General features: G+C 37.3%; 1 protein-coding gene across 1 annotated transcript in view; it reads left to right on the top strand.

Moving 5' to 3' along the window:
• The window catches only part of FAR2 (fatty acyl-CoA reductase 2), a 154,416-nt gene that overhangs the window by 34,323 nt on the left and 101,788 nt on the right, over window positions 1-18,305 (top strand). The window lies entirely within an intron of this gene.

Genomic DNA, 18,305 nt, shown 5'->3' on the forward strand with positions numbered 1-18,305 from the left:
CTCTCGTTCTTCAAAAAAAAGATTCTTATATTTCTAGCTAGCAACTTTTCTACCCTAGCACTTATAGCAGAGGGTCAAAAGCTGACCTTACAGTATTGTTTTTTAAACTTTTTTTTTTTTTTAGCAGTTTTGGTTCACAGCAAAGCTGAATGGAAGTTCAGTGAGTTCCCATATCCCCCATGCTCCTACACATGCATCGCCTCCCCATTATCAATGTCCCACACCAGAGTGGTATATCTGTTATACTAGTGAACCTATATGGACACATAGAAGGACACATAGAAGTCCATATAGGTTCACCCAAAGTCCATAGTTTACGTTAGAGTTCACTCTTGGTGTTGTACTTTCTATCGATTTGGACAAATGTTTCATGACATGTTTCCACCATTATAGTATCTTACAGAGTAATTTCACTGCCCTAAGAATCCTCTGTGCTCTGCCTATCCATTCCTCCCTCCCCATAACTCCTAGCAATGACTGATCATTTTTACTGCCTCCATAGTTCTGCCTTTTACAGAGCGTCATATCAGTGGAGCCTTTTCAGAATGGCTCCTTTCACTCAGTAATACGCTGTTAAGTTTCCTCCATGTCTTTTCATGTCTTGATAGCTCATTTCCTTTTAGCCCTGAATTATATTTCATTATCTAAAGGCACTACAGTTTTTTTATTCACTCACCTACTGAAGGACATATTGGTTGATTTCAAATTTTGGCAATTATGAATAAAGCTGCTGTCAACATTTGTGTGCAGGTTTTTGTGTGGACATAAGTTTTCAACTCTTTTCGGTAAAAACCAAGGAGCATAATTGCTGAATCATGTGGTACGAGTGTATTTACTGTCGTAAGAAATGGCTGTATTCCAAAGTAGCTGTACTATTTTGTATTCCCACCATTAATGAATGAGAGTTCCTATCGCTCCACATTCTCACCATCATTTAGTGTTGTTTGTGTTTGGGATTTGGGGTTCTAACTGGTGTGGAGTTGTTACATTGCCTTTTTAAACACCATATAGTATTTCAATATACTAGAGACACATTATTCCACATTACAGTACAAAATCTTGGCATGTGAATTTTCTCTTGCTCTCTTTGTAGGTTAACTGTTGCCCCCTGCAGACATTTAAGCTTGCTCTTTCTAATGTAGAACTGTTCCTTCAAATGGAGTATATGTCATTTCCTAGAGGAATAAAATCGTGTTTGCGTTATGGTTAATAGAAACAAAAAGCCAAGGTGTCTTCTAGTAGTCCATTGGAAAGGTTACCAAATTTCAAAACTAATCTTCAACTTCTCAGGTTCTGAAATTCAGTCTCAGCATCATGTTAGCATTGATTAGATTCAATGGAATGGATTCCCAGTATGTGAACTCATGAAAAATTGATGTTTAAGCTAAATGCAGATTTCTTCCTAGGTACTGATACGATTGTGTCTGCATTCCAAGACATCCACTTTCTAAGATCATGTTGACTGCGTATTGTGGCTAGTCCATAAAGTTGGAACAGACCTCCATCCAAAATTTGGTTTAGGTTTCCATTTGGTGATGCTGCGCCCCCCCCCCCCCCGCAAACACCAGGAGGGTATGAAGAGGTTCATTACTCCCATAATGATGCTTTTTGGAGAGAGCAGCAAGGCATCTCAAGCTGAAAATGTCTTCAGAGACCTGTGACAAAAGGAAAGGAGACTGGCTTTGGGCTTTTGATGGTGGTTAAGGGACAGGGCTGGGGTGACAGCAGCAGTGTATGATTTGAACTTACCGCTGGTTCCAAAAGAAGAGTGCCTGAGCTTTTTTGTCGGCTTGCCCCAATGTTGGACAGAAAGGGAAGATGAAAGGGTGAGGCTGAAAAGATGTCTGCAGTCAAACATCAAAAAATGGAGTCAGACTCTTTATTGCATGGGGTCTTCAGATTACCAAGAAAAAGATTGTTTAGTTAACATGGAGTTGAAACAAAGTATGGTGAAACCTCTTGAAATGGTCCATACTATGAATGGTTAAGTCTAAGAGGTATCTCTGTCCCACAATAATGTAAGTCTTTTTGGATTCCAGCATATGAGGCTTTTGTGTGTCTCTACCTTTTGATCAGTGTTAGGAAAGAGAAGCCCTATACATTCTTGCTATTTACTTCTGTTTGTAGATTTTTCTTCAAAACGTTCTTTGATGTTAGAGATTTCAGTACATTTTCGGACTCAGTCCTTCATGCTCTTTAACCTGGGTGTCAACACATCTTTTTCAGTAATTTCTTCAGGTTAGTAAATCTCATCTGATGAGGGTAGAATAAGACTATTTTAATTCAAGAGTATTCCAAGGCAACGACTCTCTACCATCTACAGTCACCTTCAATATTTTAACAAATTGGATGACAGTGTCTTCTGTCTGTTGCTTATGAAGTCTCATCCTGAATGTTATTGCAAAACACTGACCCTATTCTCTCATGTCACCATTTAAAAGGACAATATGTATATATCATGGAATACTGGTAACAGCAGAGAAGATTCCTATTGATAATTATGTGATACATGAAGAGTAAAGTAGCAAAGTTGAGATCAATTCTGAAGGACTGTAGCCAACAGTTCTATATCTATGCTGAGAACAAAAGAAAATACTCAAATATAAAAGATTCAGAATACATTTGAAAAACATCTGCAAAAATACTGGAGCTTCAGAGAAAAACCTCTTCTTAAAGGATTTAAACTGTTTATTTCTTTATTTGTATACATTTAAGGATTGCCAGTGCAGTTTCGTTACATGAATATATTGCATAGTGGTGAGGTCTGGGCTTTTAGTGTAACTATCACCCAGATAATGTACATTGTATCCATTAAGTAATTTCTCATCCCTTACCTTCCTCCCATCCTTCTGATTCGCCATTGTCTATCATTCCACTCTCTATGTCCATGTGTACACATTATTTAGCTCCCACTTATAAGTGAGAACATGCTGTATTTGACTTTCTATTTCTACTGTATCAAGATAATGGCCTGCAGTTTCATCCGTGTTGCTGCAAAAGACATGATTTCATTTTTTACGACTAAATAGTATTCCATTGTGTACATACCATATTTTCTGTATCCAATTATCCATTGATGGTCAGTTAGGTTGATCCCATATCTTTGCTATTGTGAATAGTTTTATGATAAACATACAAGTGCAGGCACCTTTTCAATAGAATGACTTCTTTTCCTTTGGGTAGATACCCAGTAGTGCATTGCTGGATTGAATGGTATTTCTATCTTTAGTTATTTGAGAAATCTGCCTACTGTTTTCTGTATTGGTTGTACTAATTTACATTTCCACCAACAATAAGTAAGCATTCTGTTTTATCTGCATCCTCACCAACAGCTGTTGTTTTTTTGCTTTTGAAATAATAGCCATCCTGACTGACATCTGGTGATATCGCACTGTGCTTTTAATTAGCATTTCTCTGGTAATTAGTGATGTTGAGTATTTTTTCATATGCTTGTTGGTCATGTGTATGTCTTGTTTTGAAAAATGTGCATGTCCTTTGCTTACTTTTCAATGGGGCTGGTGCTGGGAAAATTGGATTTTCTTATGCAGAAGAATAAAACTGGATTGCTACTTCTCACCATATAAAAAAAAGCAACTTAAGGTGGATTAAAGACCTAAATGTAAGACATGAAACTACAAAAATCTTAGAAGAAAACATAGGAAAATGTCTTGTGGACATTGGCCTAGGCTAAAAATCTGTGAGTAAGATCTCAAAAGCACAATCAACAAAAACAAAAATAGACAAATGGGACTTAATTAAATTAAAAATCTTCACACAGCAAAGGAAATAACAGAGTGAACAGGCAACCTGCAGAATGGGAGAAAATATTTGTAAGCTATACATGTAACAGGGGACTAATATCTGGAATCTACAAGGAACACAAACAGCTCAAGAACAACGACCAGAAAAACAACCTCATTAAAAAGTAAATTGTTTATTTTTAAATATGCTTATAAGTAGAAGAACAAAGTAGATTCTGTGTCTCCAGCAGTCCGGATTAGTGGTTCTTAATCTATATGGAGTCATACATCTGTTTGAGAATTGACGACAATCCTTGGTGGAGAGAAAATAGGCATGAAGCAACATTTGCATTTGACCTATAATGCATGAATAGCATAGCAGTATTATGCTATTCAATGCTAACTTTAGGCTGTTTGGCAGGTAAACACTATTTCAAAGGGGAAAATTTGTTTCATAAGTTACTTGGTCCTTACTAGAGCAGTTTCTCATTATTGACTGGCTATGTTCATTTAGAGTTTCCAAGAGAATCTGTCTTTGTACTTGTATCTCAGTTAATATCACATTTTTAAGGAGATGTACAGTCTTATACTTCTGGGAATATGTTGAGAATTAAAAGTCTCCTTAACCAAGGCTTACAAGGATCGGACATGCAAATAATAATAGCAATCTTTGATTGGGTGGTTTAGTATGTTCCAGGAAAAGTACAAAGCACTGTATGTTCCAGGAAAAGTACAAAGCACTATCTTGTTTAATCTTCCAACAACTTATGGCAGGGGTATTAATCCCATTTCATTGTTGAGTAAACTGAGGCGTAGAAAGATTAATTTGCCCAAGTATTTATTGATCACTTCCTGAATGTTTGACACTATAAAAGAGGATATAAATGAAGCAAAATGTAGACCCAGTAAACTTTTTAAACTAAACAAAAAGTTCAATTAATATGTATTTTAAATGTCTATAATTGGAATTATGAAAGGCAGTTTCTAGCCTATGGTTTCATTATACCTTAAACTAATGATATGGAGAGCTGACTTCTTTCAAAACTCTCTGTTTATTTAAGAAAGGAAGTATTGTATCAGAGGTTCTGTTGATCATGGCAATCATCTAGCAGACATACTTCAGGTATATGAACTCAAGAAAAAGCAAAATCTTAGATTTAATATAAGACCATTTGTATGAACCAAAACTCATCTCTATATTGAACATAGAGCAAATGATAAACATAGCTTAATGGTGACATTAAATGTAATGATGACATTAAGTATAATGGTGACATTAAATGTATTTCAAGTAGATGTTACATTGCTCCCTCTTTATTTATAGCTGTAAACAGCTGTGTACTTTCAAAATAACAAACCTTTTAAAGAGAAAAATGAATAGAAAAGCAAAACGTATGCTTGCAGAGTTTCTTTTTATGCTTACTGTTTTGATGCAGTTTTGTGCATAGGCAATGTATTTATAGTCTCTCCCATTATTCTTTTACATTTAAATCATACCATCTTTCCTTTATGTTTATCAGTAATATTCACAGCTTTGTTCAAAGACAAAGACTTTAGAGTATTCATGTTTTGAATTTTTTTTCCTTTTGCACATTTTTTTAAAAAATAAGCATAAAAATTTTAGATCTCTGTGAAACAATGCTACAATCAACTCTATATTTCTACCTATAAGAGTAGGAAAAAAACAGAACTGTTTTTAGATTTAAAGATACTTTCTATGTCATAGCCACTATCTTCTTTCCTATGTCCCCTCATCGTACTCCCCGCCTCTCGTGATCATCCGGAGACATTTGAAGTTCATTAATTTCCTCCTTTTCTCTTCTGTTTGACCTCTGCATTTATCTACCTTCTTGAAAACATTTATTCTGCATGCCAGATGCTAGGGAGGTGCCAGAGACACAAAGATAAAATCATATTCCTGTTCTAAATGTACGTAAATTCTAAAGAAGACGGATTTGGAAACCCTTGCAATGACCCTAGTAAATTTAAAGGACGTCAGCCCAGTCTTAGTGGTTGAGCTGTGCCCATTAAGGAAGCCAAAGGTTATAGGTATGACTCAAGTGTAGACGTATGTTAAGAGAAATGGTAGAAGCTGAAAATGGAAATGTGTGGAGGGCCAGCTCACATATGCCATAGTATATGACACAATCAGGAATTCAGATTTTATCCTGAATCACATTAACAAGGCATAAAAATTAAAGAAATGTCAGCAGGAGAGTGGAATGAACATATATGCCTTTTGAAAAGATCCCACTGGCAGCAGTGTGGAGGCAAGAATGGATGCGATTCACATAAAAGATGGCAGGTGGTTAGAGGTCTCAAGCACTTGCAGTAAGAATATGAAAGGAGCACACAGGAAAGTGGTTGACTGAGGTAGATTCTCCAGACTTTATAGATTGGTCTTATGTGAGGAGTGACATGGAGATAAGTCCCTTTCATTTACTCTCAGATACTCACTAGACGTTGCTGGAAAGCATATTCAGCCAATGAGAATGGTTCTATACCACTTGTTTGTCTGAATTATTTCCCAAGGGAATAGATAAGAACCACCCAAAGATCCAGCAGAATTGAATCAAGCAGCTCATCAGCTTGTCTTTCATCAGGTTTTGCGTGTTGCTTCACAGTGACTTCTATTGCCTATTGAGCTTTTTCAGATTGTTGCAAATTCCTGTGAGATTTGGTACCAGGAGCAATTAAGCCAGTATATTCCAAAGATGACGCCAGAGTTTACCTGATACAAATACTTTGCTTATCTGTGCTAAGACTGACTAAGAAAATGTCCTGAAATTTTCCAAACACTGGCATGTATTTAACCTGGCACAAGGCCTCAGACCCTGAGGGCCCTACCCCATGGTACCACAGGGCACACAACTTTCCCACAAAGCTCATCTGTGGCTGTCATGGATAAAATAATGGGTTGGCTTTGCTTTGGTGCCTCTGGCCCCTTTCAGGCAATCAAAAATATTTATTGACCCCTAACTAAATGGAAGGCACAGTGGGACTCAAGTCTCATGATTTCTGCCTCTAATTGAGGAACTAAGACACACAGACATTTAAGGAAGGGAAAGAATTGGCTAAGTGTTAAATAGGAATAAAAGAAGAAAATAATATGAAATGACATAAGGCAATTCATATTATCTGCCAAAGGACTGATATAAAGTGTAACTACCATGGGCTTGGTGGAGAGAGACACACCTGGCATCCCAGAGTAACCCAGGCAGGCATCAGGGATGAAGTCGGATTTGATATGAGCCTTGGATAGGCCAGTGCTCCTCAACCCACCCTGGACATAGGGCCATCTGGAAAGGTTTCAGAAAATGCCAGGTAGGATGGCACCGGCCAGGCATAGAAGAGGAGTGGGAATGTCTGAAGAAGGAAATAAAGGTTTTAGCAAACAAGTGTTGGTTGGCAGACCAAAAAGTTGGAAAAAGTTGGCGTGAGAGAAAAAAAGAGAGAAGGCAGAAAAGTCAGGTTGCATCTGACTTTTAAATGGTCTTGCATACCAGGCCAAGGAATTTGGAAACACTTTTGGCAATCTTTCTTCCGTTGAGGATAATGGGGTAAATTTAGCCACAACGCCTAACTTTTACAGCTGGGGAAATATTTGTTTTCCTCTGTATCACATATTTCCTCACTTCCCACTCCCGCTTCCTGCTTAGAAACCTCAGTTTAACAGGAAATAAGTGTAGACACATGCTAATACTGCATCAGTTCCTCATTCTCTCAAATACAGGATCCTGGCTGATACTATGGGAATGTGATTCACAAAGTACAAGTACTATGTAGAATTCCCCTCAGTAGTGGCCAGGAGGGCACATCACTGAGGCAGCAAAGTCCCTCCAACAAGGTAAACCAGGTCACCCTGGGCTCTCGTCCCATCAAGGACAAAGGGACTTGGCCCTGTCACCTCCAGAATTATGGATGGTCTCACTACAGTTTCCATTCCCACTTGCTACTGTTGTTTGTTCTTGTTTCTCTGATTTTTTTCTCTTTTTCCCTTTTTTGAAGGATGGACTTGGGTAAAATTATGATCATATTATGACGATTATTGGGCTGACACAGACTGGTTGGATGGAGGCATAGATGGATAGATGGATGGATGGATGTGTAGACAGACAGATGACAGACACAGATAGATTCTTTGTGAAGAGGACTGCCTAACTAAAAGGAAATGGTGCAGCTTACAGCTGGCATTTTTTAAAGACTCTTTGCAGAAAAAATTCTGTTATATCTTTAAAGAAAATAAATTTCACAGTACTGCCCTAAGGCAGGAACTTGAACACAGCACATTAACTATAAGTCTCTGCTTATTAATATAATAAGACTTATTTAGGCCAGGAAAGGTGGCTCACACCTGTGGTCCCAGCACTTTGGGAGGCCAGGAAAGGAGGATCACTTCGGTCCAGAAGCTCAAGACCAGCCTGGTCAACAGGCCCAGATCCCCATCCCTACAAAATATTTTTTAAAGAACGATATAAAATAATATTTCAAGTTAGTTTGTGTTTTAGTATTAAAAGAAGTGTGTTGCTTCACAATTGACTAGAAGCCCAGTATTTCCTAGCTGGGCAAGAACTTCAAGCATGATTGCAGCATCTCTGCAGAAAAACTACATTCTAAAAGCAACGGAAATCCTCCTGCTGCACTTCTTCCTCTGTGTCGAAGTTTAAAGACCGTGGGGATTCCTGGTGACCTCCACAGAATGTTTCCGTTCCTACCCTCTACTCCCACTCAGCATCACTGAACAGGCACAGGCTAGACAGGGCAGACCGCAGCCCGGACTATAGTGAGGTGGGAACTGCAGCCCTTCTACTTGGTCCATTGAAAGAGGAGGCCAAGAGGCAGAAAATGTTCCCTCTTAATTTTACTGTGCAACCTTTCTTAATAAGATGTAGCATGCAGCTATGTAACTATCACGATTGTTATGTTGTTCACTTCTCATTTATATCTCCACCGTCAGATTTTACTAAAAGGTTGACTGTGGTTGGCTTCATAAGAAGTGTAATTTTGTGTTGTTTAGGTATCAGGAAGTGTTTATTAAAACTCTAGTCTTGAGCTGAGTGCCAGAGAGAAGAAACAAAACAAAACAAAACAAAACAAACAAACAAACAAAAACCAAAAAACGCCGCCTGTTGACCAGTCTAGCACTGGAGACAAAATTATAAAATATGAGCCAATTAGAGAGTAAATGAATGCTAAAGTGAGAGATGTTTACAACAGCTGCAGGACACGTTCTGAAAAGGAAATCATCGTGTGCACTGGAGTGTTTATCTGAAACCTAGGATTGGACTAATGAGTGGGATTTTCTTTCTTTGTAGTGCAGGGAAATGAGCGAAATCATGGGAGAATGTTCCAATGGCAAAATGCAATGTTAGTGTGGCAAAATAGAAACTAATGTGAGGAAAGCAAACACTTTAGGTGGATTAGTCTGATGAAGACACACAGACTGCCCAGAAGGGAGAACAAGGCGAACCAGAAGACAGGCTCAGAGGCTATTGCAGAAATTCAGGCAGGAGTAATTCAGACCTGAACTAAGCTTAAAAAAAAAAAAGTACAACACAGAAAGAGCAATGAGAAGACCCATGGAGAATTTCACTGGAAGAGTCCAAGGGTCATATAATGTTTCTGCTAAAAAGGAGGGTAAAAGATTGTATACTTTAATGAATAACAAAATGCTGTCCCCTGGCATCAGTGTTTCTAGCAGTTACTGCCTTTAGAAATGCTTTTGATTTTACAAGTATATTCCTATGCTTAAAGACTTTTCTCACTATCTTCTCAGGTCAATCATCCATGTTTTAATTTTGAGGTTGGACTATCTTGGGCTCCAAGTCTTCAAGAACTGAACCTGTTCAGAAAGTGATGTCTTCCTTTAGAACAGTTAACATTAATAGTTTACAAAGGTCAGGTGGTCAGGTTGGGTCACCACTGAAAGTGGTGATTGCACCACCTCTGACCTTGGGAAGAAGTTACTGATGCTCTTGAAATTCCAGTTCTGCTGGTAGAAAACGAAGGTGGGTTTGCTAGGCTAGTTGGGTAGAAATAAATAGTGTGGAATTGCTTCCTTGCCACTAGTTTGAAAAAATATATCATCTCTTTTTTGCTACAAAGAAGGATACCTGCGCTCCGTGTGTGTGTGTGTGTGTGTGTGTGTGTGTGTGTGTGTGTGCGCGCGCGCGCACGTGTGTGTGTAAAAGAAATAAAAGAATGTGTGTAAGAAAGAATAGTGAACGCAAAAGCAGATGAGCTAATTTTAATCTCAGCTCTGGCCCACAATACTCATTTACATACACTAAATTTGTGACTTTGGCAATCCATTAAATTTTTTAGGGTGTCTTAAGCTTTTCTTACTTTATCTCATCAGCATCATAACAGTTGTTATCAGGCTGGGTACAGTGACCCACACCTATAATCCCAGCACTTTGGAAGCCAAGGCAGGAAGATCACTTGAGCCCAGGAGTTCAACACTAGCCTGGGCAACATAAGGAGACCTCTGACTCTATTTAAAAAAAAAAATTAACTGGCGTGGTGGCGTGCACCTGTAGTCCCAGCTACTTGGAGGCTGAGGTGGGAAGATTAATTGAGCCCCGGAAGTCAATGCTGCAGTGAGCCAGGATTGTGCTACCGTACTCCAGCCTGGGTGACAGAGTGAGACCCTCTCTCAAAATAAATAAGTTAATTACTTATTATTCAGTTAATTAATTAAATTAATTATATTTTGAAAGAATAGTTTTTATCACAAGCTAGACTATCAATGTTTTCTGTAAGATGCTGTAATCAAAGAAACAGAAACACAGAAGTGTCATCCAAAGTCAGGAGCTTACAAGTGTCTGTTTCAAGACTGATTTCCAAGCCCAAGTTCTTTGTGCCTCCTTACACCAGAGGTGCATGTTGTCAGGTACAGCTATGTTGTAAGTGGCTGGCCATGTCTTCAGTTGCCATCAGTTTGGCCTTACTGTTTGTAAAAATATGTTTTTGTAAATAAACACAGTAGAGATTCTGGCAATAAGAATAGCTGAATCTTTCACAGTGACTTGGGCTTTCTCTTACATATTCATCGTGATACCAGTTGGCAGAGGACTAAGCTGGCCATTCCAAATTTGATTTTTTTTAACTCATAAAACTGTATTGCCTGGGCACAGTGGCTCACGCCTGTAATCCTAGCACTTTGGGAGGCCAAGGTGGGCAAATCACGAGGTCAGGAGTTTGAGACCAGCCTGGCCAATATGGTGAAACCTCGTCTCTACTGAAAATACAAAAATTAGTAGGGCATGGTGGCATACAGCTGTAGTCCAAGCTACCTGGGAGGCTGAGGCAGCAGAATTCCTTGAACTCAGGAGGCGGAGGTTGCAGAGAGCCGAGATTGCTCCACTGTACTCCAGCCTGGGTGACCAAGTGACACTCCATCTAAAAAAACAACAAAAACCTATATTATTATTCTTATAAGTGGGAGAGTCATTTACTACTTTCATGCCTATATTCTGTGTGTATGTGTGTGCGTGTGTGTATATATGTGTGTATGTGTGTGTGTGTGTGTGTATATATATTTTTAGGTTTTCATGAAACTCTTCTCCATGGGGCTGGTTTTTAGTCTGTCTTCTGCTGAGTTGCATTCTTCTTCTTAAGAATATCTTGTGGGCCAGGTGTGCTGGCTCATGCCTGTAACCCCAGATACTTGGGAGGCTGAGGTAAGAGAATCGCTTGAATCTGGGAGGCTGAGGTTGTAGTGACCAGAGATCTCACCACTGCACTCCACCCTGGGCAATGGAGCAAGACTCTGTTTCAAAAAGAAAAAAAAAAGAATATCTTGAATATCTTGTTGGTGTTCTTAGGTAACCCAGTCAAAAAGACAGATAAGCTCTTCGTAACCTCTTTGTAAGACTTTTACCGAGTGGTTTACATTTAGAAATGCATATACATTGTTATATTTGACTTATCATAATGTCTATCCTAGCAAGGTCAGTATATCTACAAATTTAGAAAACTGTATTCAGAAAACTTAAGTGCATGTCTAGTAACTGGTTGGCTCAGGGTAATAATACAGTTTTCTGCTCCTATTGCACTAATTGTGCCATCATTAGTGAGCAACTGACCCTTTAAGTTACTGAGCTGCAGTGGTGAATTACGAGAGAATTGACTACCCTGTAACTTCACAGCTTAGAAAAATCATAGCTGTAGAATAGATTGAAAAACATGGTTCTGTGTGAGTGGCATCATGTTGTACCCAAATTCATATGGTGAAGTCCTAATCCCAGTAGCTCAGACTGTGACCTAATTTGGAAATAACTGTTGTTGCAGATATAATTACTTAAACTGAGGTCATCCTAAAGCAGAGTGGACCCCTAATCTAGTACGACTGGCATTCTCATAAAAAGGGAAAATTTGACACAGAGACACACACACAGGGAGAAAACCATGTGAATAACAAAGTTTTGCTGTCAGGAGCCAACACAATACTAGAAGCTAGGAGAGAGAGGCCTGGAACAGATCCTTCCCTAGTGCCTTCAGAGGGATCATGGCTATGCCAACATGTTGATTTCAGACTTCTGGCATCCAAAATTGTGAGACCGTAAGCATCTGTTGTTCCAAGCCACCGAGTTTGTGCTACTTTGCTGCAGCAGCTTTGAAAACCAACACAGTGAATAATAAATCAAATCTTGTTGTATACAACAAGATAATGTAAACTATCATAGGCATAGAGCAAACTTAAGATCTTTCTCTGAATATCAGTGTTAAGATAATCAGAAAGTAAATCTTTTGATAAAATCAAACACTTTGAAAAGATAAAAAATTTCAGTGTAATCCCAAAACTGTTCTAACTTGGATCATAGATTAATAGCCTCTCATGTTTGAAAGAAATAGCAAGGTTCCCTAGCTCAGACTTCCATTGGATACTTGAGTATTTTCAGCAATGTCTTATTAGCAAAGTGGGTTTTTAGTCTCTGCTTGGATATATGTGCTAATTTTTTAGGCAACACAGTCTATTTTTAATATCTCTGATTATTAAAATAGAATTTCTTAAACTAAACTGTATCTATCTGTAGTGAAACTCATTTATTATAGTTTAATTTCTTAAAGCAAAAAAGAGCAAATTGTATTTGCACATCCTTCCTAAGTCATTTGTTGTTTAAACTAGCCTTTGAGTTCTTTCAACTACTACCCTTATGCCATAGGTTTTATTTTTCTTTTTAAATTTCAGTAGTTTTGTGGGTACCAGTGGTTTTGGATTACATGGATGAGTTCCTTTATAGTGAATTTTGTGGTTTTAGTGCACCCACCTATGACATGGTTTAGAGTTTATTAAGCACTATGATTGGTATTGTTAAATGTGTTCCAGTTTATCACATCTGTTTTTGAGTGGAACATCCAAATCTTGGTTATGATCACAACCGTGCAGTTTAGAATAGAATTAAGTATACTGCTATTTGAGATACTATCCTTCAACAAGTGAAATTTAAGATTATATTATCTTTGGGGGATGTCACACTGTTCAGTAAAATTGCACTAAAATTAATTACAATTCCTTAGTTGTTTTTCTCACTAGATAAGCTGCATAAGAATAAGCTCTGGCTTGATCATCAAATACCATAAGAAAAGTCATCATGTGAATGAGTGAATGTACATATACATATATATATATGTATATATATATATATATACACACACACACATGCAGACTAAACTGTTATGTATATGTATATATACATACACACACACATACACACACTAAACTGTTAATCTCTTTTGAATTTTTAGTTTGTTTGGTTTTTGGTTGATTCGTTTTTTTTTTTGTTTTTTTTTTATCTCAAGGAGACAACTTCACTTGCCAAAAATCCTCTGATTATCACATACTTCCAGAAAGCAGTGATCTTTCTTGTGTTTACTTCTGCCCCACATTCAGATGGTATTGAGGAAAATAGCCACTTTAAGACTTGGTTTATACCTATTCTCAACTAAGACTTGTTCTGTATTCCTGATAAGTGTTTAAAACCTCTGCTTTCTCCATCTGTAAAATGGTGCTAATATATTATGTATGGTGTGTGTGAACTTAGTAGATTATGTATGCATGTGTGTATACATATTTACAGCTGACTACATCAGCTAGATTTTGACACTAATAAGAAAAGACTATGTTTAGTTGTTTGTTAGTAGTTGTCATAGTAATAGTGATTTATCAAAACAGTTTTCTGCCATATATATATACACACACATACCAATATATGTAAATACATATATAAATATATATGTGTGTACATGTTAAAACAACCTAAAATTATAACTTTATGTAAACAAGGAAAGAGCATGAGCTGCATTCAATTTCCACTTTCCTAATGAATTATTCACTCTCCTAAAATGATTGAGTTGATCTCTTGTGCTAGATTTTCTATATCTAAAACAAAGAAAATACTTTCTTCCCCTTGACTAACAGGGATATTAGAGGGTTGATAGAGTTTATTTATAAAGTGCTATATGACTTATAGGTCAAGTGCTTTGGCAGCATCTTGATGGAGACAAAAATACTCTATACACTCTCAAAAAAATAAATAAATGTTACTGACTTTTTTGTAGATGAGTGGTTTTTCATAAGAAATATTTTTAATCTCTTGGATTCCCGATCTGACATGCTTTGGCTCTCTTATTAGTTGCTTTACTATCAAGTTAATTTAATTATAGTCATTTTAATGAGGAAAGGTTTTACGTTAGCTTCTTCTTTTTAAAAGAAATGTGAATAAATATTCAATTTTCCATTTAAATGTCAATCAAAAATTCTGAAACAAAACAAAAACAGATGGTCCAGAAGGTTTTATTTTGGTGGCATATAATCAAACCAAATTAATCAACCAAGAATATAGTACATATAATAATAATGAACACAGATTCAAGGGGGCTTTCATTTACTGTTGGATAGAAGACCTACTGAATTTTTCTGGTGACAGAACAATGCTAACATAATTCTTTAAAAATCTACTAATGGAAAACCAAAGTTTGTGTTGGGACATAAAATACACTGTAAATCACTCAAAAGACATAGAAATGAACTATGAGCCACATATAGCCATTTGGTAACCTCTCACTACAGCAAATTAGTTAAATGGCTGTATATTTTGGTGTAATATGGAACTCCCTACCTGAAACTGTTTAACATGGTACTTATAGCCATATTTTTTATTTGCAGGGAAATCTAATTTTAAATATTCCGTTCTATTACTTCCATAAGTATCCTCTTATTTTATGAACCAGAATAAAATTCATGCATATTTTTAAACTTTATATATTGATAATTTTTTAATTATTACTAATTATATATTGGATGTTTTTGTTAGCCTCATAGTAATTTCATTACTTAGGTAAACAAAAATTTCTTTAATTTCTACTAACATATATTTGTTTCTAGCTTTTTCCCCTGTTATAAGCAGTGCAATAATGAACAAGGACAAACTTTTATTAAAGAAAATGAAAAATTATGGAGCATGGGGCCAGCCTTCACATATCCTGGTCTTTATTCTTTATTCCAGCCTTCGCATATTTCTGGTCTTTATTCTTTCTGACTACATCCTGGGAAGTGGAGAATGAAGGGAAAAAATTGAGTGAAGCCTTAGAAGTATAATCCTGAAAAAAAGTGGGTGCCAAGAAAGGAGAGCAAATATCAAAGATATACTTTACCTGCCATTTCAGTCCTTTCCAGAACTATCTTTCCATGCGTTGAGAAGTTGTCCCTGACTGTAACAGAAACCTAAAGAACTATCAACAAGACTTCACTTGATCTGAGTTGAAAATATATTTTACATACAGATCTATGGTTGACATATTTTCTGTTGGTTATTTTGGTTAACCACTTAAAAATGCTATTTTGGTTAACCACTTAAAAAAATATATATAGTAGTTAGAGGCCAGATGTGGTGACACATACCTGCAGTACTAGCTACTCAGGAGGCTGGGGTGGCAGGATCAGTTGAGCCCAGCAGTTGGAGGTCGCAGTGAGTTATGATCATGCCACTGCACTCCAACCTTGGTGACAGGGAGAGATCCTGTCTATAAAAATTAAAATATAGTAGTTAGACAGTCTAGGTCAGGTGTGGTAGTTCGCACCTGTAATCCCAGCACTTTGAGAGGCTGAAGCATGTAGATCACTTGAGGTCAGAAGTTCGAGACCAGCCTGGCCAACATGGCGAAACCCCGTCTCTACTAAAAATACAAAAATTAGCCAGGCATAGTGGCATGTGCCTGTAGTCCCAGCTACATGGGAGGCTGAGGCAGGAGAATTGCTTGAACCCAGGAGGGGTAGGTTGCAGTGAGCCGAGATCACACCACTGCACTCCAGCCTGAGCAACAGAGCGAGACTGTCTCAAAAAAAAAAAAAAAAAGAAAGAAATTCTCAAAGAATGTTCAGAAATATTTCATCCTACTTAATGAGAATAAATACATATTCTTTGAGCTACTACCAGTAAAAGTGTATGACTCTAATCCTGAGACAACTTAAGGCAAATATATAAAAATCTAGCTTCTACTTCTACCTCTGCCTTAAAATTAAAATGAATGTGTTCTTTTAGAAAAAAACTTGCTAAATCTAGTGACCCATTTCTGGTCTTTATTCTTTCTGACTATCCTATTCCATTTACCACTAACCACTACCTCTCCTTGGTAGTTCCACTCCGTGATTATGACCTCCATCCTTGATTTAACTTTTACTCCTCTAACTGCTCTTCTGTGTCCCATTTTAAATCTTCTAAACTTAGGATAACTCAGAATGCTATCTTTTATCTCCTTTTCTTATGTTTTCCTTTTCTGTCACTTGGCAAAATTATCCATAATTTGTATTCTGTTCCATCTATAGATGACCCCCACATTTGTGTCCAGACTTGAATTCTTGCCAGATCTCCTGAGTTTCCACCATCTCCTGAAATTGCCCTCCTACGTTCCCAGCCAATACTGCAATCTTGGGATATCCAAATGTTATTCATCCTTTCCCCCCATAAAATGGCATCATCAAGTTTTATTACCTAAACTTCTTTTTAACTGCTACTTCTTTCTCCGTAATTATTAGCAGTTGGTATAGTCTCATGGTTAGCAGAATTGTTTTTGCAGGAGCCAAACTTGGGTTTGAATTGTCCTGCTATTAATAGCTGAATGCCCTGGGCATGTTTCTTAACCTCATGGGCTTATATCTATCAAGATAATATGTGTAAAATATTTAGCTGAGTAACTTGCACAAAATAAGGGCTAGATAAATAATTATTATCCTTTTCCCTTTGTAGTGTCATTCATCCCTTCTTCATTCCACTAACAGTCACAGGTTAGGTTTTGTTGTCTCTTGTCTAAAAATTACAATAGCATAATAATTGGTTTTTCCTCCTTCAAACTCCCTTCCCATATATAGTGTATATTTCATCAAATTTATCCCTACAACATATCTCTGCCTTATAAGTCTCCTATTCAGAAGCATTTGTTGTCTCATCATTTCCTCCTTCAAAGTGACAAAGTTCAGATCCCTTAGCAGGTGTTTTATTGTAGCAACAAGCAGCAGATGAGTATGACTCTAATAATAGCCCCTACTGGAATAAAATTACTATGGGTAAAACTTACACCAATTCACTGCAGAAACTACAGAGTCCATAGACCATTAATAGAAACACAAAATGAGGGCACATGTGAGCAGTGAATCACAAATGCCCCTGCCATACATGACTACAATCAAATTACGTCTATCTGTAATTGATTTGCAACTCATTCTTCTTGCCCTACCCACTTAGTTACCTTCTACACAATGTGTGCTTCAGTCAACCAAAACCGTCTCCATCCTTTATACTTTGACCTCCTTTAAGTAAACTTCCCTTCAAATGAATTTACCCAGTTTCATTCAACCCCAAAGAGGCAAATTTTGTGGCAGTTCATAGTAGGAGTCTGATTAGAACCAATAGCTTGTATAAGAAAACATCAGAGAGCTTTGGATTAATAATAAACATAATCTGAAGTTCCACTCCAGAGTTACCTCAAATCTACACCCCAGAGTTTCTCCTATATTGTCTTCAAAAATTCCATCACATTTGAGCACACTTGCAAATTTAAGCACATTTCTTCATTCAAGTCATAAATTTTCATTTAATTTGTCAGCCTGTCTTTCAAGAAGCTTTTAGCTTGGATACATTATTCTAATAATACTGGAAGAATATTGCTCTTCTGATTTGCTTAGTGATTTTATGCATGGTATTTTAGAATACCATTTGTTGATTAAATGTTGATGCAATATTTTTCCTAACCAGACTTCAAGCATAAAAAGTAAGCCTTCATGTTTGTTGCCTACCATGTGCCAGGGAATGCCCTAATTGCTGGAAACAGAAGTAATGAGACAGATGATGTTTCTGCCTTCATGAAACTTGCATTTATTTAGGGAAAGCTGGTCTAGCAAACAAATAAATGAGAACATGAACATAGAACATGAAAACATGAACATGGGGCTAGGCACGGTGGCTCATGCCTGTAATCCCAGCACTTTGGGAGGCTGAGGCAGGTGGATCACCTGAGGTCAGGAGTTCAAGACCAGCCTGGCCAACATGGTGAAACCCCATCTCT

Source organism: Cebus imitator, unplaced genomic scaffold, assembly GCF_001604975.1.
Source record: "Cebus imitator isolate Cc_AM_T3 unplaced genomic scaffold, Cebus_imitator-1.0 Scaffold827, whole genome shotgun sequence".
Classification (NCBI taxonomy): domain Eukaryota; kingdom Metazoa; phylum Chordata; class Mammalia; order Primates; family Cebidae; genus Cebus; species Cebus imitator.